Source organism: Dama dama, chromosome 21 (assembly GCF_033118175.1).
Source record: "Dama dama isolate Ldn47 chromosome 21, ASM3311817v1, whole genome shotgun sequence".
In the NCBI taxonomy this organism is placed as follows: Eukaryota; Metazoa; Chordata; class Mammalia; order Artiodactyla; family Cervidae; genus Dama; species Dama dama.
The window spans coordinates 17265858-17293541 of record NC_083701.1 but is presented as its reverse complement, the minus strand read 5'-3'; the positions used below and the strand labels follow the sequence as shown (position 1 = coordinate 17293541).

Sequence of the window (27684 nt, the reverse complement as noted above, 5' to 3'; positions counted from 1 at the left end):
CCCAGCTCCTGCCCACCACGACACACCCTGGGAGAGGTCAAACGAGAACTGAAGCCCAGCAGTTCCAAGAGTGCCGCCCGGGTCTGGAGCCATCCACAGACATCTGGGAATACTGCAAAAACCAAAAAACAGTGACTTTGTCTCCCCTTCTCCAGGTCACCCTTTGGCCTTGCAGGCTGGTTTTTGTGGCTTTTTTAATGGTCTTGTTCAGCATTTATTTTTCTTTATTAATACATAGTTGGAGGATTATACATGTTCATACCCATAAGACAGGGAAAAACACATTATCATAAGAGAAATGAAATATGATTCAAAGAAACAGAACAACATCCCATGCTCCTGGATTGGAAGAATATTGTTAAAATGACCACACTACGCAAAGCAATCTATGGATTTAATGTGATCCCTATCAAAATACTCATATGACATTTTTCACAGAACTAGAACATATAATCCTAAAAGTTATACAGAACCACAAAAGACTCAGAATGGCCAAAGCAACCCTCAGTTCAGTTCAGTCGCTCAGTCATATCCGACTCTCTGTAACCCCACGGACTGCAGAATGCAAGGCTTCCCTGTCCCTCACCAACTCCCAGAGCCTGCTCAAGCTCCTGTCCATCGAATCAGTGATGCCATCCAACCATCTCATCCTCTGCCGTCCCCTTCTCCTCCTGCCTTCAATCTTGTCCAGCATCAGTGTCTTTTCCAATGAGTCAGTTCTTTGCATCAGGTGGCCAAAGTATTGGAGTCTCAACTTCAGCATAGGGGGTCAAAAAAACAAAGCTGAAGGCATAACCCTCCCAGACTTCAGACTATACTGTTGATACAAAGCTAAATAATCAAAGCAGCATGGCATTGACACAAAAACAGACACACAGATCAATGGTACAGAATAACCCAGAGATAAACTCACACCTATATTCAATTCATCTTTGACAAAGGAGGCAAAACTAGGCAATGGAGAAAAGACAGTTTGTTTGGCAAGTGGTGTTGTGAAAGCTGGACAACTGCATGTAAATAAGTGAAGAGAGAACACACCCTCACGTCATACACAAAAATACACTCAAATGGTTTAGAAATCTAAGTGTAAGATATGACACTATAGAACTCATAAAGGGGAGTAGGGGCAAAATATTCTCAGACATAAATCGTAGCAATGTTTTCTTAGTTTCCCAAGGCAAAAGACATAAAGCCAAAAATAAATAAATGGAACCTAATCAAACTTAAAAGCTCTTGCACAGCAAAGGAAACGATCAACAAAACAAAAAGGGAACCTCCTGAATGAGGGGGAAAAAAAAATTTGCTGATTGTGCAATCAACAAGGGGTTAATATCCAAAATATACAAGCAGCTCATACAACTCAATATCAAGAAAACAACCCCATCAAAAAATGGGTGGAAGACCTAAATAGACATTCCTCTAAAAAAGTCAGAAATGGCCAACAGGCACATGAAAAGATGCTCAATATGCCAATTATATTAGAGAAATGCAAATCAAAACCACAATGAGGTAACATACCTGTCAGAATGGCTATCATGAGGAAGTCTACAAATAATAAATACTGGAGCGGATGTGGAGAAGAGACAACCCTCCAACACTGTTGGGAGGAATGTAAATTGATGTGTAAATACGATGGAAAACAATAAAGATATTCCTTAAAAATCTAAAAATAGAACTACCATACGATCCAGCAGTCCCACTCTGGAAAAGATAAAAACACTAAGATACATGCGCCCCCAACATTCACAGAAGCACTATTTGCAATAGCGAAGACGTGTAGACACCACAAGTGCCCAGCAACAGACAACTGGCTTAAGAAAATGTGGCGTATATATATATATATGTATATAACTCAGCCATAAAAAAGAATGAAATATTGCCATTTGCAACAACATGTATGAACCTAAAGAATATTAGTGAAGTCAGAGAAAGACAAATATTACATGATATCACTTATATGTTAAATCTAAAAAATAACACAAATTAATCTATATAAAAAACAGAAACACATCACAGACACAGAAAATAAGCTCATAGTTACCAAATGGAAAAGAGAGGGGATGGATAAATTAGAAGTATGGTATTAACAGATACACACTACCATATATAAAATAGATAAGAAGCAAAGATATACTGTATAGCACAGGGAACTCTAATCAATATCCTATAATAATAATGGAAAATAATCTGAAAAATAGTATATATATATATATATGTGTGTGTGTATATATATATATATATATATAGGATCACTTTGCTATATACTTGAAACTAACAGAGTATTGTAAATCAACTCTACTTCCATTCTTTTTAAAAAATGCTAGATGGAGAACCACCTTAATTTTGAGGTTTATCTAAAAGGCAAATTTTTACCAACATGACACTGTAAAGCAATTTTCCTCCAGTTAAAAAATTTAAAAATGAAAGGCAACTTTTTACCAGTCACTTAGAGACAGGGTTCAGCTTTCTGTATGAGAGACAAGATGTGTATAGTCTCACACACAGGTGAGTTCACATACCCCTAAGGCCGTAGTTCTGCACCTGGCTTTCCTCAAGGGAAAATGAAGCAGAACAATATTTCTGGAGCACCCGTATGTTTTGCATACCTCATCTGTTACCCTCCCAGCAGCTGCCTGGTTGTGAATTGTGGAAATGAGGCCCCGGAAGGCTAAGTAACTGGTCTCAGCACACAGCTCAGAAATGGCTGGCCCTGGACCCAGTTTTCTCTGACTCCACTTTTCTTTCCACTCTGCTCCACCGTGGGTGCCCACAGTCCTGTGCAGAGCTGGCGTTCCTTGGCCTGGTGGGGAGTACAAACAATCACTCTTTACCCACCTTGGGCCTTGTTTCCTGGAGTCTTTATTTATTTATTTATTCTTACCCTGACTGTGCTTGGGTCTTCCTTGTGGCGCGTTGGCTTAGTTGCCTGACCAGGGATCGAACCTGAGTCTCCTGCATCAGAAGGCAGAGTCTTAACCACTGGACCACTAGGGAGGTCCCTCCTGGAGTCTCAAGAGTTGTTCAGATGGACTTTCAGCCAGGAGCCTCCTTTCCAAAGGCAGTAAAAGACCCCGTTTGCTGGGGGAAACTGTTCTTTGCGGAGCCCAGCAGGCAGATGGCTGTGGCCCATGTACCCGTCCTGGGTATGTGTATCTGCATGGTAACAGCGATAGGCATGTGGTCCTCTCTGGGTGCTCGGGACCACCAGCCCCTGTCTTTTTTTTTTTTTAACTGAAGGATAATTGCTTTACAGAGTTCTGTTGTTTTCTGCCAAACATCAGCATGAATCAGCCACAGGTATGCACACCAGCCCGTGTCTTACAGCAGACCTGCCCTTTCCTGTCACCTCGTGGCTCCCTGCAGGCAGCATATGTGCACAAGGCAAGGAGGCCAGACACAGCTCAGGTGTTGGGAGAGGCAGTTAAAGTTGGACTTGCCCCAGCGGAATGCAGGTTCCACCACTTACCACTTGCCTGACGTCATCTGATCTCACTAAACCCCATCTCTTCACCACAGAGCAGGCCTACCTCTGAGGTTACCAGGTTACCATAAGGAGCAAATGAAATGACCCCTGTTGGCACTTAGTATCAGGCCTGGCTCATAATAAGCATGAGATACATTTAAGCTACTCTCACTGTTGTCGCAACCATGATTGTTATTACTTTTGACTCTGCTGCTGAGCAGTTATGTGACCTGGGGAAATCACTTTTCCTCCCCAAGCTTCCTTTTCTTTTCCTTGTGAAAGAAGTGATGTTGGCAGCATCACCTGTAAGGATCCCTGTGGCTTTTACAATTTGATGACTTTTCCTGGATCCCTTTTGGGTGGTACCAGATCCCAAGGACACCCCTGGAATCTGATTTCATTCACAGACAATTTCTTTTACAAGTTGTATTTTTTAATTGAAGGATAATTGCTTTACGGTATTGCATTGGTTTGTGCCATACATCAACATGAATCAGTCATAGGTATACATATGTCCCCTCTCTCTTGACCCTCCCTGCCACCTCCCCCCGCTTCAGGCTATTACAGAGCCCTGGTTTGAGTTCCTTGAGTCATACAACAAATTCCCATTGGCTATCAGTTTTATATACAGGTGGTGTACCGCCTCCTTCCTCCCCTCTGCCTTCCCGTTACAAGTTGGTTTCTTAACTGCAATTCAGTCTTACTATCAGGAGTACTGACGAAATGTGGGTACCTTTGACATCCAGACATTAGGAATGACACAATATAGATGATCTGCTGATGCCTTTGGCTGAGAAGTCTGGTCTTCTTGCTCTTGGTCCCCTGCATGCTGCCGCTGCTGCTGCTAAGTCACTTCAGTCGTTTCCGACTCTGTGCGACCCCATAGACGGCAGCCCACCAGGCTCCCCCGTCCCTGGGATTCTCCAGGCAAGAACACTGGAGTGGGTTGCCATTTCCTTCTCCAATGTGTGAAAGTGAAAAGTGAAAGTGAAGTTGCTCAGTCGTGTCCGACTCTTAGCGACCCCATGGATTGCAGCCTACCAGGCTCCTCCATCCATGGGATTTTCCAGGCAAGAGTACTGGAGTGGGGTGCCACTGCCTTCTCCGTGGTCCCCTACATAAAAAAAAAAAAAAGGCTTCTCAGGGCCTTCTCAGCTAGAGAAACGACCACACAATAACAAGCTGTGAAATGGCCTTACCAGGAACGAGGCAACGAAAAAGCCAGTGGCTTCAAGAATCTGCAGACCTGACCCCCCTCCAGCCTTTCATGGAATACTGACTGCGTACTTCACAGCCCCCAGCCTGCCCTTGGATTCCTGGCTCAGGATCCCTGGCTCCTCAGAGCCCACAGTGGAGATGGAGGTCTGCCTTGGTTTGCCAGGGCTGCCATCCAGTACCACAGACCGGGTGGCTTACACAACAGGAATTGATTCTCCCACAGTATGCAGACTAGAAGGCTGGTGTTGGCAGAGTTGCCTCCTTCTAAGGGCTGTGAGGGAGCATGTGTTCCTCACCTCTCTCCTAGCTTCTGGCGGGTTGCTGGCAGTCCTTGGTATTCCTTGGCCTCTAGATACATCACCCCGGTTTCTACCTTCATCTTCCCGTGATGTTCTCCTTGTGTGTCTCTCTGTGTCCAGAATTTCCCTTTTCATTAGGACACCAATCCTGTGGGATTAGGCCCCTCCCTGTAGACCTCATGTTAAGGGTGATCACCTCCATAAAGGAATCTCCGTAGGGTTACATTCTTTTTATATGTATTTATTTGTTTCTTTGGCTGTATCAGGTCTTCACAACTACATCAATTGTGGTGCGTGAGCTCTGGTGCGTGTAGGCTCAGTACTTCCGGCGCGTGGGCTTAGTTGCCCCACAGCTAAGGGCAATTATGGAATCTTAGTTCCCTGATTCGGGATCGAACCCTCATCTCCTGCATTGGAAAGCAGATTCTTAACCACTGGACCACCAGGGAAGTCCTCAAATAGGGTTACATTCTGAGGTCTTAAGGGTTAGGATGTCAACACATCTTTAGGGATAAAGAAGGGACGGTTCAACCCATAAGAAGGTCCTTGGACTATTTTCATTACTTCAAAGTCTGTAAGAATTAAACACTTCTCCATGCTGATTCTTAATGAACACTATTAAGAGAACGGGCTCTGGAGATTGCCTGAGCTGGAGTTTGGGTTCTTCCACTTTCTAGCTGGGTGATCTTGGGCAAGTTTTTTGGCTTCTCTGTGCTCAGTTTCCTTACCTGTAAAATGGGAATAATAATTATATCTACACCTCTGAGGGTTGATAGAAACATTAATACATTTTTTTCTCTTTTTATTTTTTAACTGGAGTATAATTGCTTTACTGTACAACGAAGGGAATCAGCTTTGTACAACAGAAACTAACACAGCATTGTCAAGCAATATTCCAATTTAAAAAATAATAGAATTTTAAACTTAAAAACAAAGAGATAAAAAGACACTTAAAATTTCTCATCTTATGTATTACCATTATATAGACTATCACATTTGGAAAAGGTTTCATCTAACAAATACAACACAAGCACATATAATACCACATGCCAGACAGTATTTTAAACACTATTTCATATATCGGCTTCTCATCACAACTACTTTACTAGGTGGATGCTATCACCATCCCTGTTTTACAGGAGCAGAACTAAGCCCTAGAGAGATTGTGACATGTGTACGGCCCCAGGGCAAGTATATAGAGAAGTGTTGGTCACTCAGTCGTGTCCAACTCTTTGTGACCCCATGGACTAGGGCCCGCTGGGCTGCTCTGTCCATGGAATTCTCCAGGCAAGAATACTGGGGTGGGTTGTCATTTCCTTCTCCATACAGAAAAGTCAGGACCAAAATCCAGACTTGTCTGATTCTGGCATCTTTGAGGAACCATGGTGACTGGCTGCCTATCCAGGAAGAAGAAAAGGGTCTTGTCATGATGAAATGAATCACCTCCTTCACTTGCCCAGAGAGTCATCCTGTTTTCAAAGGCCTTATTCTGAAGGCATTTCCCATAATGTCAGACCATGCTCAGGACACACACTCATTTCTTTAAAACAGGCCCCACATGTGAAGGGCATCTGTCCATCCTCCGACCCCAGGATGACTTGGGAAGTGTCTCCCCAGAACAGCCAGGGAGAGGCCACCTCCCCTACCCCAACCCCGATGCCTTGCATGCAGGGAATGACAGTCATCTCCCTGACATCTTGTCTCTCTGGTCTTGTGTCGTCCTTCTAGGGAAGTCCATCAGAACTGCCGTGCTGATGCAGGGAATAATCTGTCTTCAGAGAAAGAAGAGAACGTCCCTCCCCAGCTGAGGGCCGCCCTGGCCTGAGACTCCGAGTGGAACGACTTTGCTGCGTGTGCCTGCCGCTGCCTTGGCGCACACGCATCTCCCCGAGGCCCGGTGGGAACTGCTCCTAGTGCCAAAGTCCTACCACTGCGTTTTCCACGGGTCCCTGTAAATAGTTGGCTCCTGCGCCCAGGCCCCCACCTCTTGCTATACTGGAACCAATTTGTACAACATGGGAATTTTGTTACCTTTTTAACTGAGGGCAACTTCCTTTTCCAGCTCTACCATTGTAAGGTCTTTTTTCCAGGAGGGAGGGCTGATCACATGTGCTTTTCTCTTTTTTTCCTTTCTTTTTTTATTTTTATTAATTTTGGGGAGGGGGGTTTTAGCATTAGTGCCATTATATCTACTGGATTTTAGGTAGGGCGAGTTCGTTTTTTAAAGATAGTTTGCAATTTGCGAGATTTCTTCCGGGGAAAAGGGCTGGGATTCAGGCCTCTGTCTGAGCTTGGAGAGGGGTTTACGGATGACAGATCTTCCAAATCAAATCCATTTCTATAGTTCTTCCCCAGCTGCCCTTGGGGGGTCCCTGTTTAGCCACGCACAAGGCTTTCTGAAGTGCCCCCAGGCCAGTCTGGTTTTTTCTGATGGCCTGGCCTCTGAGGTCAACCCTTGGGCCAGGAGAACTGGGTGGCAGGTGGCTACCCTCTGAGCCCCTTTTTAGAAACCAGCAGAAAGGGCTCACAAGTGCATTAGCGTTATCATTAATTTTGTGAAAGTAAAACAAAGAGAGATTGTGCTATCTAGGTAGTACAAAGATGAACAGCTTTGATTTTCATTTCTGTTCCTAACTGCCTTTTCTCAGTGTGGTATTGGACAAGATTTCAGCTTGAAGCTTCACCACGAATTGATTTTTTCTTTGTTTTGTTTGTGTGTTTGTTTTGGGCCAATTTTAGATTCATGAGTGCACTTTTTTTTCTCAGTTAGTCCTAACTTCTAAAGAAGAAAAACCAAGAGACACATCTGGTGTAAATGTTGCAATATAAATTGTGTTTGCAGTCCCCTCCCCCCATCCCACTGCCTCCTATTTGAGTACACTGCACAAATAAAATGTTAGGGAGTTTAAAAAAGAAAAAAAAAAACAATTTTTCTAACTTGTTGCTCATTTGTTGTAACTCAATAAAGCAAAGACTAAACATTTTTATAACCTTTTCCTCTGTTCCTGGTTCTTCACTGCTATCTGTTTCCCAGGGCACAGCACAAGAGTTTCAGCTCACCCACCCCACCCCCGATTCAAATCCATTATGGCCACATTCCTCATCCTTCGTCCTGCCTCAAGTGAGGTCATCGCAGGGTTTTCAGCACAGGGGGGGACTATAAAAACCAGGGGTCGGTGTCAGTATGGGAATTGTTACCGCATCTCTGTGACATGGAGAAGTGATGGGCCCACACTTCTCCTGGGTCTTCTAAAATACTGCAGAGCAGACTTTCCTTGTGGTCCAGTGGCTGAGACCCTGCACTCCCAATGCAAGGGACCCGGGTTTGATCCCTGGTCCGGGAACTAGCGCCCACATACCACAACTAAGTTTTCATGCCACAACGAAGATCCAGGGCAGACAAATAAACACTTTGTTCAAAATTAAACTAAAAATTTAAAAATTCTGCAGAGCACGGGTGTGGGAATGAGGCCTGTAGGCCACTGCTGCCCCTCAGGTGACCTCAGGTAACCTCTTCCCTCTCCTAGCTTCCTGGAAGACAATTTTTCCATGGACTGAGGGCGGGGTGGGGGGGTGGTTTTGAGATGATTCAAGTACATTACATTTATTGTGCACTTTATTTCTATTATTATTACATCAGCTCCACCTCAGATCATCAGGCATTAGATCCTGGAGGTTGGGGACCCCTGGTCTAGATGTTTCATCTTCACAGAGACTTAAAGACTGCTGGCCAGTTTATCTACCCCTCCTCTAAACTCTACTATCTCCTGCCAAAAAAACAAAAAGAAAAATTCATCCTGTACTTCCTTTAATCCAAAAAAAAAAAATTGAAAAGTGGCTGTAGTTGGCTCCTCTCCTGGTCCTGCACTGCTGTTCCTGTCTGTGCTCTGAGCAGTGGACCATCCACAGCCTCATCTCATGCTGGCCTGTCCTTCCAGCCCATTAATAAACATCAGCCCAAGCGCCCCCCTCCAGCTTCTCCCCTGGCAGTCAGCTGCCTTCCCATCCCACTATTCACCACCCTTGCCATTCAGCTTGCCATTCTCAAGCAATTTAATTCTCCCAGCAAGGCAGCGTGAGATGCTATCAAATGCCTGAAGAAACCAAAGGGAAAACCTTGCCAGAACTTTTGTCTTTTTATATTTAATTTCTGCACCAAAGAGAAAGCCTTGCTAATTAGTTGCAATGAAAATACACAGGGCAGAGGGTTGTGCTCTTTGAAGCACTCAGCAAAACATGTCAGGTTGTGTCTTCTCCCCTGGGAATGATTAAAGGGTGGCAGAAATTAGGAGAAAGGTGGTTAAGGGGAATAGATGGACAGGTGGGGTGGAAGCCACGGAGGGGTGTGAACACCCGCTGGTCTTGTCTGCCCCATACCTCTTCGCACATCTATTCCTTTAGGGTTACTTGTCTCCCCTTCTGTTCATCTAATTCTGAGGGGCTGCCCATCACAGGGACCCACTCCCGTCCCACAAGGCGAGCCTGGCACTTCAGCCATCAAGCCAGGCACAGTGTGATGCACAAGCTCTCAGATGCTGGGAGAAAGTTCTCTTTTCCCTTTGAGATGGCAAGTGTGATATCAGCCCAGAGCCACCAGCTAATTCCCTGCCCAAGAGAGGAAACCAGCCTGCAGATAGCAAGAATGAGGCTGAAAAAAATCAAAGAGGCAGAGGAGGAATGAAAGAAGAAAGAGGTGATGGTGGTGGTGACGACAGTGGTGACATCATTTGGGTCCCTGGGCCCCACCGTTCCTGGCCAGCTCCCTATCTTAACAGTTTCATAAAAACAACATATTTCTCTTCTTGACTTAAGTTCAAAACGTTCTGAGTTGGGTTTCGGTTCCTAGAAACTGAGCATTTTGATGGTTTGATAAGATTATGAGATTTATAAAAAGGAAAAGACAATAAATATAAATAGCCCCATGAGGCTGATGGTTACCATGCTGGATGCCCATCTCTTAGTCTCTGCTACTCAGGTGTGTGCCCAGCAGCAGCATCCCCAGGGTGCTGGTGAGAAATGCAGAACCCAGCCGCTACCCCAGACCTGTTGAATCATAATCTGCAATTTGACACTGTGCCCAGTTGACTCATCTGCTCATTCAAGTTTAAGAAACACTGCTCTGAAGACTCCACAGCCTCCTCCACAACCGGGGCGTGGGGTGGGATCTGATACATCATGGAGCCTGTTCTCAAGAGTGTGGACCCCCCAGGCCTTGGGGGGCAGGAAGACAGAGGCAGTAACAGGATGGGGATCCCGTGGTACCCCAGCTGCGCATGCCCTTGTCCTTCCAGGCCACCTGGTGCACAGCCACTTCTGACCAACAGCCTGCGGAAATGACAGCTCTCACTGACCAGCCACGATACAATCTGGAGAGAACCAGGGGAGACATCAGTTCCCTCCTACTGATTCCTGAGAGCTCCCATCTGGAGTGCCTTGCAGCTGGATGTACTTACAAACCACAGTAGAGGGCCCATCATTACCCCTGGGGACTTGATTAGTAAAAATGAATTTAAAAAGACATCCAGGAGCATCCCATGACATGCAAGTCTGGTATCCTGTAGAGGGTAGGAGGCACATTGCCCTGGACTTTGAGGAGGGGGGAAGACAAAGGTCTCCATCCGTAACTCTCACACCCTCCCCCAGAACAAGCCCCTAAAGCATTACAGACTGCCTCAGGCTGGATCTTTGAGAAAAAGAGGGCACAAACTGAGGGATTTAAAGGAAGTGCATTAAAACGATGTTTACAAAGGGGTGGGCAGGGCTTGGAGAAGCCAAAAAGGGAGGATGTAAGGAGCTTGGTCTGAAGGGGTAAGGGGTGGGGCAGTTACTGGAACCTACAAAGGATAGATGGACAGAAAGGGGTTCCTGAAAGAAGATGTGGCCTTCAGGAAACCACGGTGACCCAACAGGAGGAGAAATGCCCTGATATCATTCTCCTCCCATCCTCTGTCCTCCAGCCACTGCCTCTCAGGGGCCAAATCAACCCGAAAGTCAAAGGGCAAGGGGATCTGTTGGTCCATTGAGGCAGTCCATTGGAGTCTGCCTCCCAGCACACAGAGCAGGTGGGGTAAGTGAGGAGGGGGAAACAGATGGTCCAACACACAGATCAAACTAGGGGCTGGATCCGAGATGACAATACACACCAAGAATGCTATATGGCCCACTCCACATTCATGGCAGACATTAATAATCAACTGGTGGACTTGGACAGCTTTCACAATTCTGAACACAGAACCTCACCTTGAATCTGTTAACCTATGAGATGACATAGGTGGTGGGCGCCACTGGTTGCCTAGCTAGTATCCATCCCCTCACTTGTCCTTGCTAATGGAACCGAGATACTGCTCAGGAACTGACATACCCCAAACCCAGGTGAGAAAGTCAATTTCTCTTGCAGCCAGGAGTGGCTAGTAAGACGCACGCAGAAGACTTGCATAGCCGGTGCCTGTTGTTACCTTGGGTGCACTGCTGATCTTGACAATAAGTCCTTGATAGCTTCTTTGAGTCCCTGAACTAGTGCCACAGCTGAAAATTTTCAAGCAGTTTGATATGTGAGAAAAATAAATACCTATAAACCCACCACTCGTTGGATTTGACTGACACTTGCATTAGAGTGCACTCATAAGTGACACAGAACCTACATGCCATCCTTTGGCTGGATGGATTATGAATCCTCTCATTCATGCATGAGTTCATTTCTCCCTGTGCCGCTTGCCAGGTGAGAGAGAAGTTGGGTATAATCTCTCTCCTCAAGGAAACGTGATCTATATTTTGAAAGATGAGTAGGGGTTGGCCAAATGGATAAATCAGAGGATAGTACAAGGAGCAGCAGTGAAAAAGTGTATACAGTGTCAGCGTGTTAAGTAGTAGAAATTCAACAAGGAGTCTGTTAACGTGTAACAAGACAAGAAACCATCAGTTTTGAACAACCCACTTTGAAAAACAACCGAATCACCCTAATTCAAACACAGTCACAAAGAAAACTAAAGTGATTATCCACTTGGAAAGACCCTGAATAACTGCCAAAGAACTATGCTAATTTGCTTGCTGATGGTAAATCAAAACCATAGTTTGGGATTTACCAAGATGAGTAACATATTACATAAAAGATATGTAAAGTGAAACAAAATAGGTTCCACATCTTTTACCTCGGACTTGCTTCCCATCGCTGAATTTGGGTCACAGCCTTGGGCTCGGGTCCATCTCCAAATGATCGCCCAACTCCTCACCCAGTCTCTCTTCCTTGGGGCCACTCTGCTCTGCTTGCTGACTGGTGAGCATTCCCTGAGTCCAGGCAGTTTCCCCTCTTGGAATGCACCCCTTTCCCATTTCTTTTCCAGTCCCAATTAAAGTTCCACTGGCCAAACACAGGTACATCTTGGGTGACAGAGAGGCTGGATTAAGGAAGACACACGTATCCCAACTGGTTCTTCAGAATCCCTGCTGCTCTGAACTCCTGCATCCACGAGATGTAATCTACTTCTACCCAGGTACTGTTTGGTTGTTCAATCTTCTTTTAGTGTGATGCTCCTCCTGACCAGGAAGTGTGCTGAACATCCATCCATCATTCCTTTCATCCTCTCTTTCAGCAACACTCACACCCCTTCCCCCGGGAAAGTCTTCTATACACCTGCTTTTCCCCTGTAAGCCCAAGACCAGACCCTTCTCTCTGTGGGTAGTCATCTGACTCAAGCCCAGCCAATCAAGTGAGTGGCCCAAGGGGTACACACGTGACACCAGCTGGGTTGATCAGAGTCTTCCCTGAGGTTTAAAGAAATTGAAGCAAAGAGAGCTGGGAGAGAGAGAGAAAGAGGTAGAAAGAGACAGAAGCAAGGACAGAGACAAATGACATGATTTAAGTATTTGGATCCAGTCAAGCTTAAAGTGAGGTCCGCCCCATCTCTCCCAGTTATGTGAGCCTATAAATCCCCCCTGTGCTTCAAAACTCGTTCAAGTTGCTTTACTGTCATTTAGAAATGAAAGAGTCATGACTGAAACCTACACGCTTACCCCACTGCTCAGCACGTTTGCAGAACTGATAACAATTAAAGATGCAGGGCAGATTGGATTACAGTTTGAAAATATACTTGCTGTGATTCCACTTATGTGACATGTCCAGAATAAGCAAGTCTATAGGGACAGAAAGTGGGGGTTGATGGAGCAGAGAGAGGATTGGGGGTGAGGGCTAGGAGATGTGAGATTTCTTTGTGGGGTAACGAAAACGTTACAAGATTGACATTGTGATGGTTGCACAACTCCAAATATATTAAAAGCCATTGAATTGTACACGTCAAATGGGTGGATTTTATAGTGTCTCAATTTTACATACGTAAATATATATTTTTAATTTTCATATATATTTATATTTTATAGTTATATATGATTATGTATTTTTAATACATAGCTTTATGTGTAAATATATATATAGAGAAAGAGTGTGATTATAGAAACTAGAAACTGAATAAAGTTAACTCTTGAATTATAAGGAACATTTAAATTACTACAAAATTAACTATATCTTTTTCCCCCAGAACCTGCTCCTATATTTCCTATCTTGGTGAACAGTGAATGGCAGCAGCTTCCAATCGCCCAAGTGAGAAACCTGGGGGCATTTTTTTACGTGTGTGTGTGTGTGTGTGTGTGTGTGTGTGTGTGTGTACACGCACACACAAAAGTTGCTCAGTTGTATCCGACTCTTTGCCACCCCATGGCCTATACAGTCCATGGAATTCTCTAGGCCAGAATACTGGAGTAGATAGCCTTTCCTGAGTTTTTTTTCCCCCTTGGGTTTTAACCAAACACAAATTTCTCTCACTTCTAGCTCCCAGATCTCTCTCTGGAGGACCCCTCCACTGCCCCCAAAGCCACGGTCATCACGCAGACCCTCCCCTCATTTCCCTGCACAGCCTCCTAACCCACCTCCCTGCCCCGTCTCTCCCCACAGCCCCATCGGTGTTCCAGGCGGCACCCAGGCTCATCTCTACAGCAGAAGCCCCATCACGCCTCTCTTCCCTCAGGGGCTCCCAAGCTCCTCTTGGCTGCTGTTCCTGGTACCCTGCCTGTCCCTCCCAACCTCCAATCCCCTGTATCCCCAACCCCATCTCTCCCCACATCCCCTCTCTTTTTCTCTCACACACACACGCGCATGCATGCACATTATTCAAGCCCATCCTCAACTACTGTGTCCCCAACTCCCTCCAGGTTCTCTCCTGCCTGACCCAGAGGAATAATATCATGTCCTCCAAGAATCCTGTCCTGACCCCTTCCAGGCAAGTCAGGGGCTTCTTCCTCTGTGCTCCTAAAACCCCCTCCATATGTCTCTATTATAACTCTAGACGCATAGTATTATAATTGTCTCTGTGCCTCTCTGTCATATAACCTGTGATCTCCTTGCAGATAAAATCGACATCTTTTTTTAGTTTTTTTCAACCTTCCAGTTTTATTGAGAGATAATTGACATCCAGCACTGCACACATTTAAGGTGTACAACATAAGAATGTGACTTGGGTCTTCTTTATCTTTACTGCTAACACGGGTTCAGGATGAGGCCAGCATGCAAAATTCGGTTGTATATTGTATAAATAAGGGCTTCCCTGAGAGCTAAGTTGGTAAAGAATCCACCTGCAATGCAGGAGACCCCAGTTCGATTCCTGGGTTGGGAAGATCCGCTGGAGAAGGGATAGGCTACCCACTCCAGTATTCTTGGGCTTCTCTTGTGGCTAAGCTGGTAAAGAATCCACCTGCAATGCGGGAGACCTGGGTTTGATCCTTGGGTTGGGAAGATCCCCTGGAGAAGGAAAAGGCTACTCACTCCAGCATTCTGGCCTGGAGAATTTCATGGACTGTATAGTCCATGGGGCCGCAAAGAGTCAGACACGACTGAGCGACTTTCACCTTCATTGTATAAAAAAATCTGCACTAGCGATATCAAAAGTTTAATTAGACTGGGGACGGTAGTAAGATATTTGAAAATAATCATCTGTGGGAAAATACCCATGATGGATAAAACAGATTACTGTTTACAGACTTTTTCCCTTTACCCAACCTGCCCAAGAGACTCCTAACTAACAGCCTAATTCTTCCTCCCTCATCTCCCAAGAGATCAAGTCCTAGATGTTTCTGGTGCAGGCTCTAGAGTCAGCAAAGAAAGAGAGTAGCAAAGGGGTTGAAGCAGAAGGATGTAAGGAAAACAGGCCAAATTAATCCAAGTAGTAAAGAATGAAGAGAGACACAAAGAGGAAGTTCAGTAAGTGGAAGCCACTGCAGCTGGTGGAGAAGGACAAAATTCTTCAAAGTTCTGGTAAGGGAACAGCTTCAAACAGAGTGTGAGATATAGATAGATAGATAAAATCGAGCAAGAGTCCAGAGAACATTAAGACGTGCTACCAGGCTTTCCTGGTGGTCTGGTGATTAAAAATCCACCTGCTAGTGCAACGGACACGGGTTCAATCCCTGGTCCAGCAAGATCCCACATGGTGCGGGGCAACTAGGCCCATGCACCACAATCCCTGAAGCCCACTCTCTCGAGAGCAGCCACCACAATTAGAAGCCTGTACACCCCAACTAAAGAGTAGTTCCCACTCTCCACAACTAGAGAAAGCCCACACACAGCAACGAAGACCCAGCACAGCCAATAAGTAAATATTTTTTTTAAAAAAGAACTATGAAAAAAATTTAATCTAAAAAAAAAAGACATGCTGCCATGGGGTATAAACGGAAGCCTGCTGAATGTCCTTTCAGAAAGATGAGAAAAATATTAAATTCCCTTTTCATGGTTTGGTTTATTTGGATTATGCTTCTGTAACTAATCCTAGGACTGGACCATGTGGCTCACAGCTTCAATAAGGTTACATGAGAAGTTGTTTCAGTAAATGTGAAATGAAACTGGAAAAACCACTGAAAGCAGGTCCTGCTATTAATAGGGTAAGTCTCATTACCCATTTCTATGGACCATGCTCATCTTCACATCTGTTCATAACTGTTCTCTGTCTGGCAAGAATTCTCATGAGACCAGAAACAGACAGAAAAACAGTTAAGCAGCAGAGGACAAGTAACTTTTCATGATCACGGGGAGTATCCATGGCAAGCGTACTATGTTGCTTCGGTCGTGTCCAACTCTCTGCAACCCCATGGACTATATAGCTCACCGGGCTCCTCTGTCCATGGGATTCTCCAGGCAAGAACACTGGAGTGGGTTGCCATGCCCTCCTCCAGGGGATAGTCCCAACCCAGGGATCAAATCTGAGTTTCTAATGTCCCTTGCATTGGCAGGGACTTTATCACTACCTGGAAAGTTCTTTATCACTACCTGGAAAGCCCCATCCATGCCAAGGCTATCCCAGAATAAAGGGGCACCAAATTCTGGCCCCTGTTTTTACCACTAATGGCTTTCTCAACCCTGGGAAAGTCACTTCCCCTGTTTAAGCCTCAGTTTCTTCATTTGGAAAATGAGAAGGTTTAAACCAGACAACCACCAACTATTCATTCCAACTCTGAGACGGTGTGATCATATGATCCTAGGAATCTGGGCCAACATTCTCTTAAAAGTCTCCAGACTCCAGCTCACTTGGCCAGCAGTGAGCTAAAGAAAGCTTTAGGGCAATAGGTCTAAAGCTTTTGAGCAAGGATTGTCAGCACCGCCCAAGGGAACTTTGAAGGTGCTTGTGTGCCCATAAACGGTGTTTAATTAAAGAGCAGCGAACAGCAACACAGAAAGCTAAAAAGTAGGCTGTACAAGAATATTTCCCCCAACCCAGAGCCTATCACTCTGCATCTCTCCTCAACCAAACTACACGCACAATGGTATTTGTTAGAGAAATAGAGAACCTTTGTTTGGGGTCATTTGACCAGTTGCCCTGGAAAGACAGCTGCCCTTGCTCTCTGCCTGGACACTGTCTGCTAGGCACTGTCTCCAGCCTACAGAGGTGAATAAACCTCGCAGGCTCCAACACGGGAATCAGGCTGGGAACTGGGCTGGTCTTAGCAGGATGAAGCTATCAGAATGGCTAGGACTCCAGGGAGGAAAGATTTCCACGGCACTGGGAAACATTGAAACCCTGCAATGGAGAAAGTGCATCATTTTCCACATCAGAGTAAAGTTTAGACTTCAGAATGATGTCATCAAAGTCGGATTCAGGAACCTGCCCAAAGCCACAGAAATGGGTGAGTGTCCGAGCTAGGAATTGAACCCAAACAAAGAAAGTGAAGTGGCTCAGTCCTGTCTGACTCTTTGTGGCCCCACGGACTATAACCAACCAGGCTCCTCTGTCCATGGGATTTTCCAGGCAAGAATACTGGAGTGGGTTGCCATTTCCTTCTCCAGGGGAAATTCCTGACCCAGGAACAGAACCTGGGTCTCCCGCATTGCAGGCAGATGCTTTACCGTCTGAGCCACCAGGGAAAGCAGGATTCGAACCCAGGTTTCTCTGAAAGGAAAGCTCATGCTGTTGTTCTTTTTTTTTGTTTTTTTTTAATTGACTGCCCTGGGTCTTCCTTGCTGTTCACAGGCTTTCTCTCTAGCGGTTCCTCTAGTTGCTGAGCACAGGTTCTAGGGCACGTAGGCCTCAGGAGTTGTAGCTCCCAAGCTCTAGGGCACAGGCTCAGTTGTTGTGGCACATGGGCTTCATTGTTCTGCAGCATGTGGGATTCTCCCGGACCAGGGATCGAACCCATATCCCTCGCATTGGCAAGCGGATTCTTAACTACTGGACCACCAGGGAATTCCAAGCCCATGCTTTTAACCACAAAGCTTCAGCCCCTCAAGTGTTCAGCAGGGCTGGGGACCCATTACAACCCTGGAAGCAGCACATAGGCACAAGCCCTCAAAACAGCTGGTATATGGGGTACACGCCCCAAGGGTCACAGCCCCTGAGGACTTCCCATCCTGTCTCAGGCCACCGGTGTAAACCGTCCTCCTTGCTGGGAGCCTGGCTTTCACGTCTGTGGTCACGGAAGGCTGGCTGGAACGAGAGGTGTGGGTTAGGTGGAGTCTGTCAAGGAGCTTTGAAGAGAAAAGCAGAGTGAGTAACTGGGGGGGATTATCAAGTGATTTTCATGATCATCTCCTATTCACTCCCAAGAATGAAGGACCAAGAGACTAAGGGAATTTGACATCCACGTCATGACCTGGAAAACTTTTACTTAGTTGTTTTTTCCAGCTGCCTCCTTGAACCAATTTTTCTTTCTTTTTCTTCCTCCATCATTTGACGGAAGTTGAAGACTTGTGGAATACCTAGTGTCTGTCTCTGGCAGAGCTCTCACACGCTGATTGATAATTACCTATTCCTGTGACTGTTCCTCCTTCGTTAGGCCCTGAAATCCCCGAGACAAGGATCTTATTCATCTGTGTATCCCCAGATGAATCACCCAGCATAAGGCTCTCCATCAATAACGTGGGAAAAAGGAAGGAAAGAAGCACTGAAGGGAGGAACTACTCAGCAGAAGGAGATTAAGAAAGCCAGGATCTAGGACAAAAATTTCAGGCTTTTCTTGCATAACAACTAAATGTGGTCTTGAGAGGATCCTGGTTTGACCAGAGAAACTCAAAGACAGACATTGAGAGGCAAATGGCAAAAGCTGAATGTGGATGGATGTTAGATGATACTAGGAAATTACCATTCATTACTATTATATTAATGGTCTGGTGATTATGTAAGAAAATGTCATCTTTCAAAGATGCATAATGAAGAGGTGAAATATCACGCGTGCATGCATGCGAAGTCACTTCAGTTGTGTCTCTTTGCAACCCTTTGAACTGTAGCCTACCAGGCTCTTCTATCCATGAGATTCTCTAGGCAAGAATACTGTAGTGGTTTGCCATTTCCTCCTCCAGGGCATCTTCCCGACCCGGGGATCAAGCCTGTGTCTCTTATGTTTCCTGCATTGGCAAGTAGGTTCTTTACCTCTAGCACCATCCATGAGATATATATATAACTTACTTTTAAATATTTAAAATATTTCAGAAAACAAAGGATGGCAAACTCATGGTTAACACAAGGTAATGAATATATACATATTTATTATTCTCTTCATTTTTCTGTACATTCAAAATGTTTCATCACACAAAATTCCAATAAAGCATAACCATAACACCTTTACCAAATTCAGGCAAGTATCATTACTACAATCCTACTATCTCATATACAATCCATAAGTATCATTACTACAGTCCTATCTTGTATACAATCCATAAGTATCATTACTACAATCCTACTATCTCATATACAATCCATTCTAATTTTGCCTATTGTCTAGTACTTCCCTTTACACCAACTTTTGTTTCCAGGATCCACCCCTGAATTACATTTTGCATTTACTTGTCATGCCTCTTTTCTTTCTATTTGGAACCATTCCCCAGCCTTTCTTTGTCTTCTACATTTGAAGACAATGACATCCTTAATGAGTAAGGTCACCGTCTTGCTGCACGTGTCTGATGGTGTCCTCATGATCTGGTTCTCGAATGCTACAGGACTCTGGCAGGAATATGGCAGAAGATGGCATGGCCTTCTCACTGCCGTATGTCAGAATGTACCGGATGTCAGTTTATCCTCTCACTGGTGATGTTGATCATTTGGTGAAGGTGGTGTCTGCCAGGTTTCTCCACTGTAAAGGTACCATTTTCCCCTTTGTAAATAATCTGTAATCTGTGGCAGATATCTTGAGACTGTGTAATATCCTGTTCTCTAATGTTTCACCCAATGATTTTGGCCTCTGCTGTTGATTCTCAGTGAACTTGAGAATCAAGTTGAATCACATCTGCTTAAATCAATGAATACTTGGATGGCTGCAAAATGGTGATTTTTGTAGCTCTATCTTTCCTTCTGCTTCCCTGGTGGTTCAGACGATAAAACATATCTTTCCTTCTATGTTTATTAGCTGGCATTCTACTGAGAAGAGCTTTCTCTTTTCCCCCTAGCATAATGGACTCAAAAATGTTGTTTTTTTAATATAAGCATTTCCATGAGATATTAGAAAGGTGTGTTCTATAGTTTAGCTTTTTTTTTGGCCATGCCTTGTGGATCTTTCTTCTCTGACCAGGGATCAACCCCCCATCCCCTGCAGTTGAAGCTTGGAATCTTAACCACGGGGCCACTAGGGAAGTTCCTACATTTTAGAGTTTTTAGGTCTTAGAGCCAATTTCTTCTGCCTCTAACATTATGTGTAGCCTCAGCAGGGCCCAGACTAAAGCATATATGTGAAAGAAACTAAATCAATTTTACCCTTTCCTCCAGCATCCCATCTTGGTTCATTCACTTACTCTACAAACACATACGTGCTACATTTAAACTAGATAACCAACGAGGACCTACTATATAGCACAAGGAACTCTACTCAATATTCTGTAATAACCTAAATGGAAAAAGAATTGAAAAAGAATAGAGATATGTATCACTGAATCACTTTGCCATACACCTGGAACTAACACAACATTGTTAATCAACTATACCCTAACATAAAATAAAAAATTTTTAAAATACAACACATACTAAGGGCTGAGCCCTGGAGCCCCCAAATTGAATTCACATCTTCACTAGTGAGGAAGGCAGGAGGCTAGGTGACTAACTTCATCCCAATGCAATGGGCTGTCACAGCAGTGAGCAAAGTGGTCCAGGAAAGGGCATGGGAAGAAGGAATGGGAAGATGAATGGGAACCGTGGTGAAGGAAGAATAGGAACCCCCACTCCCAGTCCCTGCCCAGTAGGGATGGGGAAATGGGCCTTGCCAGAGTGTTTGGGATCAGTGAGGAGTCAAAGGGCCTAAAGTTTGCAGGTTATAGTTTTGCCTGGTTGGATGTGGTGAGAGAATAAAACAGATCAAGATTATTTTTTTATAAAAACTGCATCCCACCATGTGCACACTCTTATAACCCAACTCCTTTCCTTTCACAACTTGCTCTGGACATTGTTTCCATGTCAACACATGCAGATCCCTTTCAGTGGATTTTCAAATGAGTCATTTTCAGTGTCAGACCATGATTTATTTAACCAATGTCTTGCTGATGGGCAGGCAGGTCGTTTCCAAGTTTTTTACTACTGCAATCTTTGTTCATCCTTGGTCTCCTGTGTATCTGATTATTTTCTTAGGATAAACTGGGGAGAGGCTTTTGGCTTCCAAGATCAAAGCCAAACCTGAAGGATTCAAGGCCAGAGCCAGAGAGGGCGTCATTAGACTGCCCACTGTTTTCCTGTCCCTGCTTCATCCCCGCAGCAGGAGAACGCTCCTCCCTAGGATCATGCCCCCTACCTGCCTGGGCTGACTGTGGACGAACATGAGAGCAGGGTTTCGACTAAAAGCTCTCACCAATTATTGCCAACACAGATGGGTTAAGACTCCAGGTGGGCACATTGACATTTTCTAGACGTAAAAGTTAGAGCCTAGATAGACTAACGTCCTGTCCCAAGATACCAGAAAGGAAAACTATGGTGAATGGAAAGGTGGAGAAGCCTGTCTGCCTGGAAACAGGGGAAGAGATGAGGATAGGCACGACCAGCAGTTGGGACAGGAGGAATACTGATGTCGGAGCCGGGCCATACAAATCCTGTCTTTGGAGGCAAGTCGCTGAACTTCTCTGAGCCTTGGTTTTCTTGAGTGTAAAATGGGAAGATAATGGCTGCATCGGGGAGGTTTGTGAGGGCCGATTAGATAACAAACCTGAAGCCTGGATGCAGTGCTGGAGGGTCAGAAGCCCAAGAGGAAATGTGACCCACCACAGGTGGTTCAGTTGAAGACAGCACGTTGAAGGGACTGTTTAGATGAGTGTGGGCAGGGCTAAAGGAACAAGCAAGGCACCCGGGTCTGGCCAGGCCGGTAGGGCTGAAGGAACCTCAGGGGGAGAGTGTCACCAGAAGCCAGTGATGGTTAGTGCCATGTAGGAAGGACCACTAGCTGGAGTCCTGGTTGTAGCTACTGCTGGTGACACAACGCCAAAGAGAGAGGGAAAGAAAAATGAAAGAATAGATTCCCTCTCCCCCAACTTCCAGCCCTCCAATCTCCTGCCATTGCCTCCCAGGGCCAAGCCCAACCAGAAGCCAGTGACAAGGGGCTCTGGGTGATACAGCCCCGGAGGAGGTCCAGCCTGTGGAAGGCAAACACTCAAATGGACTCCAGGGGATTCTAGCCAAGGAATCCTGGTAAACAAGCCATTGATTCAGAGACACCAAGATGCAAGGTGGCAGAATTCATTTAACCCAGGCCTCCTTATTTCAGAGATGGGGAAAACAGTCCAACATGAGTCATCCGCCTAAGGTCATCTTCTAGTTAGTTACACACCCTAGACCAGAACTGAAATACTATACTCCAGAACCAACTTTTTTTTTCAACCCACTCCAGCATTCTTGCCTAGAGAATCCCCATGGAGAGAGGAGCCTGGCAGGCTACAGTCGCTGTGGTCGCAAAGAGTTGAACACAACTGAAATAACTTGGCATGGCAGGCATAAACATCTTATTGCAGCCATGTAGCAAAGTTGTCTTTGGTAGAGCCATCAGTTCACTTATTCCTAAAGCCTCTGAGCCTTAAAAGGTCCACTGTCCCTTGCAAAGTATGAGAAACCAGAGTAACCTCCTCTTTCGTGGGCTCAAGCAAGTAAGAATTACAGTCTTTAGTTCTCAAGTAATTATCAAGGACAAATCTTCCTTCAAATTCAAATCAGTCCAGATTCAAACCGAAGCTTGGTGGGGGAGAAATGAAGTGAGTATCCTCTGAGGCTTCTCTGGTGGCTCAGACTACAAAGACTCTGCCTGCAGAGCCTGATGGGGGAGGCACAATGGTCAGCAACAATCACAACTGGACACCAACACAGAGACCTTGGAGAAACAGAAGAGAAGCATCAATTCAGAGCAGGAGCATGGTACCCCGATGTCCATCGCAGCACTGTTCATAACAGCCAGGACATGGAAGCAAGCTAAATGTCCATCAACAGATGAATGGATAAAGAAGATGTGGTGTGCATGTGTATATGTGTGTGTGTGTGTATATATGTGCTATTATGTATGTATAATGGAATACTACTCAACCATAAAAAAGAATGAAATAATGCCATTTGCAACAATGTGAATACAACCAGCTAAGTGAAGTAGGTCAGAAAGACAAGTACCATATATCACCTATATGTGGAAACCCAAATATGACACAAATGAACTAATCCATGGAACCGAAACAAAATCAGGGACACAGAGAATAGACTGGTGGTTGTCAAGGGGGAGGGGGGTGGGAGAGGGTAGGAGTTAGAGGTTTGGATTAGCAGACGTAAGCTTTTAGATATAGAATGAATAAACAAAAAGTCCTACTGTATAGCACAGGGAACTATATTTAATATTCTGTGATAAACCATAATGGAAAGAAATATAAAAAAGAATGTACACATATGTATAACTGAGTCACTGTGCTATACAGCGGTAATTAACACGGGGCTTCCCAAGTGGCACTAGAGGTAAAGCACCCACATTTCAATGCAGGAGACACGAGTTCAATCCCTGGGTCGGGAAGATCTCCTGAAGGACGGTATGTCAACCCACTCCAGTATTCTTGCCTGGAGGATCCCATGGACAGAGGAGCCTGGCGGGCTACAGTCCATGGGGTCGCGGAGAGTCAGACACGACTAAATCAACTTAGCGCAGTAATTAATACAACCTTGTAAGTCAACTACTCTTCAATAAAAAGTAAAGTTTAAGAAAGGGGGAGGCATGGTTGGCTTCCTGGAGGAGGTGCCACCCACCCTGAGTTCAGAGACAAAGAAGAAGAAACCATAAGCAGCAGCAGCTGGGAGGAGAGAGGGTGTAACAGAAACACTGGTAACAAGTTTTTTTCTCTTCTCACTTTCTCTCCTGCTTAATTTCCATCTGCCTCCCCTTGCACAGCTGAAGGGGTTTTTAACTCTCTGATGGGAAAACAACCTTGGTTGTTCCATAGAAACAAAGAATCCGTCTGCCAATGGGGTTCAATGTCTGATCTAAGATGATCCCAGACACCGTGGAGCAACTGAGCCTGGGAACCACAACTACCGAAGCCCACGGGCCCTAGAGCCTGAGCTCCGCAATGAGAGAAGCCACTACAAAGAGAAGCAGCCCACGCCCTGCAACCAGAGAAAAGCCCTTGCAGCCAAAAATAAACAAATAAAATTATTTTTTTAAAAAGAAACACCAGGGTAAGCCCTTCTGGTCTCTGCATGCGAATCACCTGTCTGGAGGGCACGTGGGAAACCACAGTGCTCATTCCTGCCTGACTTGACCAGTGAGGAGAGAGAGAGGACCTCAGATTTTGATAAAGCGCAGGGACAAGAGGTGAATAGAGGGTGGAGCGGGTCCTGGGAGGAGCCATTTCCATTCCTGGAACTTTTCTCCTGCCGAGAACCAAGGCCAGAGTCCACGGGGCCCGAGGCAGCTGGAGTTAACACTGGGCAAGGGACAGAGAGCATTCGCCCTGGCCCCTATGTGCCTCGGGTTTCAGAACAGGTGACGCGCCCACTCTTGGCACTTGAAGCAGATAAATCAGCCTGGTGCTGCACCCAGGCCAGTTGGGTCTCTCCTGGAGCAGTAAATACAAACCCCTGACTTAGCAGGCTGTGACTGGCCTCCCTGCTCCAGCCCGTCACCTCCCAGTCCTCACCCTTTGCCTGCACGGGCCTCCCCCTCTCCACAATCCTCCACGTCTCTTGCCTTCAGACCCTAGCAACACTGCCCTGTCTACCTGAGACCTTCTCCCTAGCCCTACTTCCTTTATCTGGTTAACCCTGCTCGTCTCTCAGGTCTCAGCTGAGCCACCCCTCCTTCCAGAAGTTTCCTGTGATTCCACCCCCAAGTCCAGGGCAGCTGCCTCTGCTTTGAGCTCCCATGTGTCCTCTACTCACTCCTTCAATGCATCTCTCACGGTGACTTGTGATCTCGCCGGGTTGCGAGCATCTCCAGTTAGGGCTATTTCAGGGCAGAGACCGAGACTTGTCCACCTTAGCGTCCCCAGCACAGCACCAGGCCTACGCACGTGCCAGGCCACATGGACACGTGAGCATTCACCCTCTCTCCGTGAGCCACCGCCTCCCATCAGGAGGATCAGAAAGTCCAGATCACTCCTCGGCTGAAGGGTCCTTCTCCAGGGCCTGAGAGTGCTCCCCCCATATGAAAAAACACTCCCTTCTTTCTATTTGCAAAGGGCTTTACGTGCATTTTTCTACCCTGCTTCCCCACGATCCCGAGGGGCAGGTATCTGTCTATTGATTTTACCGATAGTGAGCTTGAGACCCAGAGCAACTAAGGGAGCTGAGAGGCATGTGGGAGATGGCGACGAGAGGACCGGCCCCAGGTCTGTCTGATTCCGGCTCAGCACTGTTCCCCAGCTCCTCTGGTTTCCCATCAATGCATCCTGGGCTCTGGCATCACCAGATGGAGCCCACTAGCCTGAGATCCGGGTGAGCAGTCACCACTCAGGCCCCTCTAGTGACATGGTATCCACTCCACGACTCCACAGGGGATCCCTGGGACGGTGGGAAAGCCTTGATTCTCCCCGCAGTTTCGTGGCTCTTCAAGTGCCCATGGGTACAGGCCCATGTCCACCAGGAACACGCGGCTGGGGTGACTCCACAGAATCTACAACCAGTGTTGGGAAGGCTGAAGACACTCCCCGAGGAGAGCCGTCTTACCTGCTGCCAGAAGATGAACAGCTTCTACGTGCTGAGTTCCCACAGGTGACTTCCATTGCAATAATCAACTGACGCCCAATTGGCAAGGGAGTGAATGACACAGTTCCTCAGCCGTGGTGGTACAGGGAAAAGTATCAAAGGGCACGTATCAAGCTGAATGTGTGTGTGCTCAGTCACTCTGTCGTGTCCACCTCTCTGCAACCCTATGGGCTATAATAGCCCTCCAGGCTCCTCTGTCCATGGGATTCTGCAGGCAAGAAGACTACAGGGGGTTGCCATTTCCTTCTCCAGAGAATCTTCTCAACCCAAGGAATGAACTCAAACCTCCTGCATCTCCTGCATTGCGAGGCGGATTCTTTACCCCTGAGCCATCTGGGAAATCCAGCAAGTTGAACACCAATAGACAAAACCTGTACCTTTCTAGGGTCGTTAGAGAATAAGGTGATGTCCCCAAAAGGCCCTGATTTGGGCCATGAGCACGGTGCATATTTGCTTGCCTTGTGGCCATCCTGTGCCTGTCAGCAGTCTTCTTCCATTTGTGGAATTCCTGCTTTCCATCTCAGCAAGAATTTTCAATCGCCTTTTGCCAGCCTCTCTTGCTGCTGGGAACAAGCACCCACTCCACAAAGCAAGTAGAGCCAGGGGGAGCGATGGGTCACCACCTTTGGACCCTCAGCTTCCTCATCCATAACAGCATCAACCTCACTGGGCTGTTTTGAGGGTCAAACTGACGACTGATCTGAGGGCTGGGAAATGAATGTTTTCCATGGACAGTGTCTGCACCCAGTGCTCCCCAAACATTTGCTCACCAAGATCTCACACCAGCCTGATGAGGGGGGCCTCATCTTTCAAGGTTCAAGGAGATATATTAACTGGCTTAAGGTTCAAGGGCTGGAAAAGGGCAGTGTCAGCAGTGCCCAGGTTGGCTGGACCCCCTAGTCCATGCTGAATATACAGGAGGCAGGGGGTTTGGGTTCTGCCTCTAACTGAGAGGGGGGTGGATCTTTGGCTTCTTCTGAGCCCCAGCATCATTTGCAGTATGAAGACGGTACTACCCTCAGTTCAGTCGCTCAGTTGTGTCTTACTCTGTGACCCCATGGCCTGCAGCAGGCAAGGCCTCCCTGTCCATCACCAACTCCCAGAGCTTGCTCAAACTCATGTCCATCCAGTCAGTGATGCCATCCAACCATCTCATCCTCTGTTGGCCCCTTTTCCTCCTGCCTTCAATCTTTCCCAGCATCAGGATCTTTTCCAATTAGTCAGGTGGCCAAGGTATTGGAGTTTCAACTTCAGCATCAGTCCTTCCAATGAGTATTCAGGACTGATTTCCTTTAGGATTAACTGGTTTGATCTCCTTGAAGTCCAAGGACTCTCAAGAGTCTTCTCTAAAACCACAGTTCAAAAGCACCAATTCTTTGGCACTCAGTTTTCTTTATAGGCCAACTCTCACATCCATACTACCCTCAGAGTGTAATGATTGTGGGGATGATGTGAGTTCATGGTTGGGAAGGAAAGAAATAACATTTCTGAGCAGAGTTAAATTATTTACATATACTATCTGACTTAACAGGGTTTCCCAGGTGGCTCAAGTGGTAAAGACTCTGCTCGCTAATGCAGGAGTCACAGGAGACACAGGTTTGATCCCTGGGTCAGGAAGATCCCCTGCAGGAGGAAACGGCAACCCACTCCAGTATTCTTGCCTGGAAAATTCCATGGACAGAGGAGCCTGGGGGGCCCATGGGGTCGCAGAGAGTCAGATACAACTACACACACACACACACACACACACACACACACACACACACACACACACACCCCTGACTTAACAGACTTCCGAGGTGGGAGCTGGATTATTTCCTTCTAGTTTGGGCTTCTGGGTGTGTCAGGACTGTGTGACTCAGAAGTCCTGAGGGAAACCAGTCCCCAGCTGCCCTCACCACCATTCCTGGAAGCTCCAGCTCTTACCCAGAGAAAGGCACCCCAGAAGTGAACCTGCAGGGCGGGCCGTCTTGTCTCCTGCTGCCAAGGCCAGGCCCACAGCTCCTCCGATGGCCTTTGTTCCTCAGGCCCTGAA

The 27684-nt window shown here is 46.2% G+C and overlaps 1 protein-coding gene and 2 long non-coding RNA genes across 6 annotated transcripts in view; 2 read left to right on the top strand and 1 right to left on the bottom strand.

The window, feature by feature from the left end:
* Positions 1–7963, top strand: part of ZHX2 (zinc fingers and homeoboxes 2) — a 175763-nt gene extending 167800 nt beyond the window's left edge. For all 4 annotated transcript variants that reach the window (XM_061123271.1, XM_061123274.1, XM_061123273.1 and 1 more), the window contains one exon: positions 6709–7963. The gene's annotated coding sequence lies outside the window, so the exon portion shown is untranslated. The remainder of the gene's footprint in view (positions 1–6708) is intronic.
* On the bottom strand, positions 178–12633 carry LOC133042563 (uncharacterized). Its single transcript, XR_009689514.1, has 2 exons — positions 12129–12633; positions 178–5708 (listed from the first exon to the last, which is right to left on the bottom strand). It is a non-coding gene; the product is annotated as an uncharacterized LOC133042563 (long non-coding RNA).
* LOC133042564 (uncharacterized) lies at positions 12373–24388 on the top strand. Its single transcript, XR_009689515.1, has 4 exons — positions 12373–12470; positions 12570–12686; positions 13512–13573; positions 23836–24388. It is a non-coding gene; the product is annotated as an uncharacterized LOC133042564 (long non-coding RNA).
* The last annotated feature ends 3296 nt before the right edge of the window (positions 24389–27684 follow it).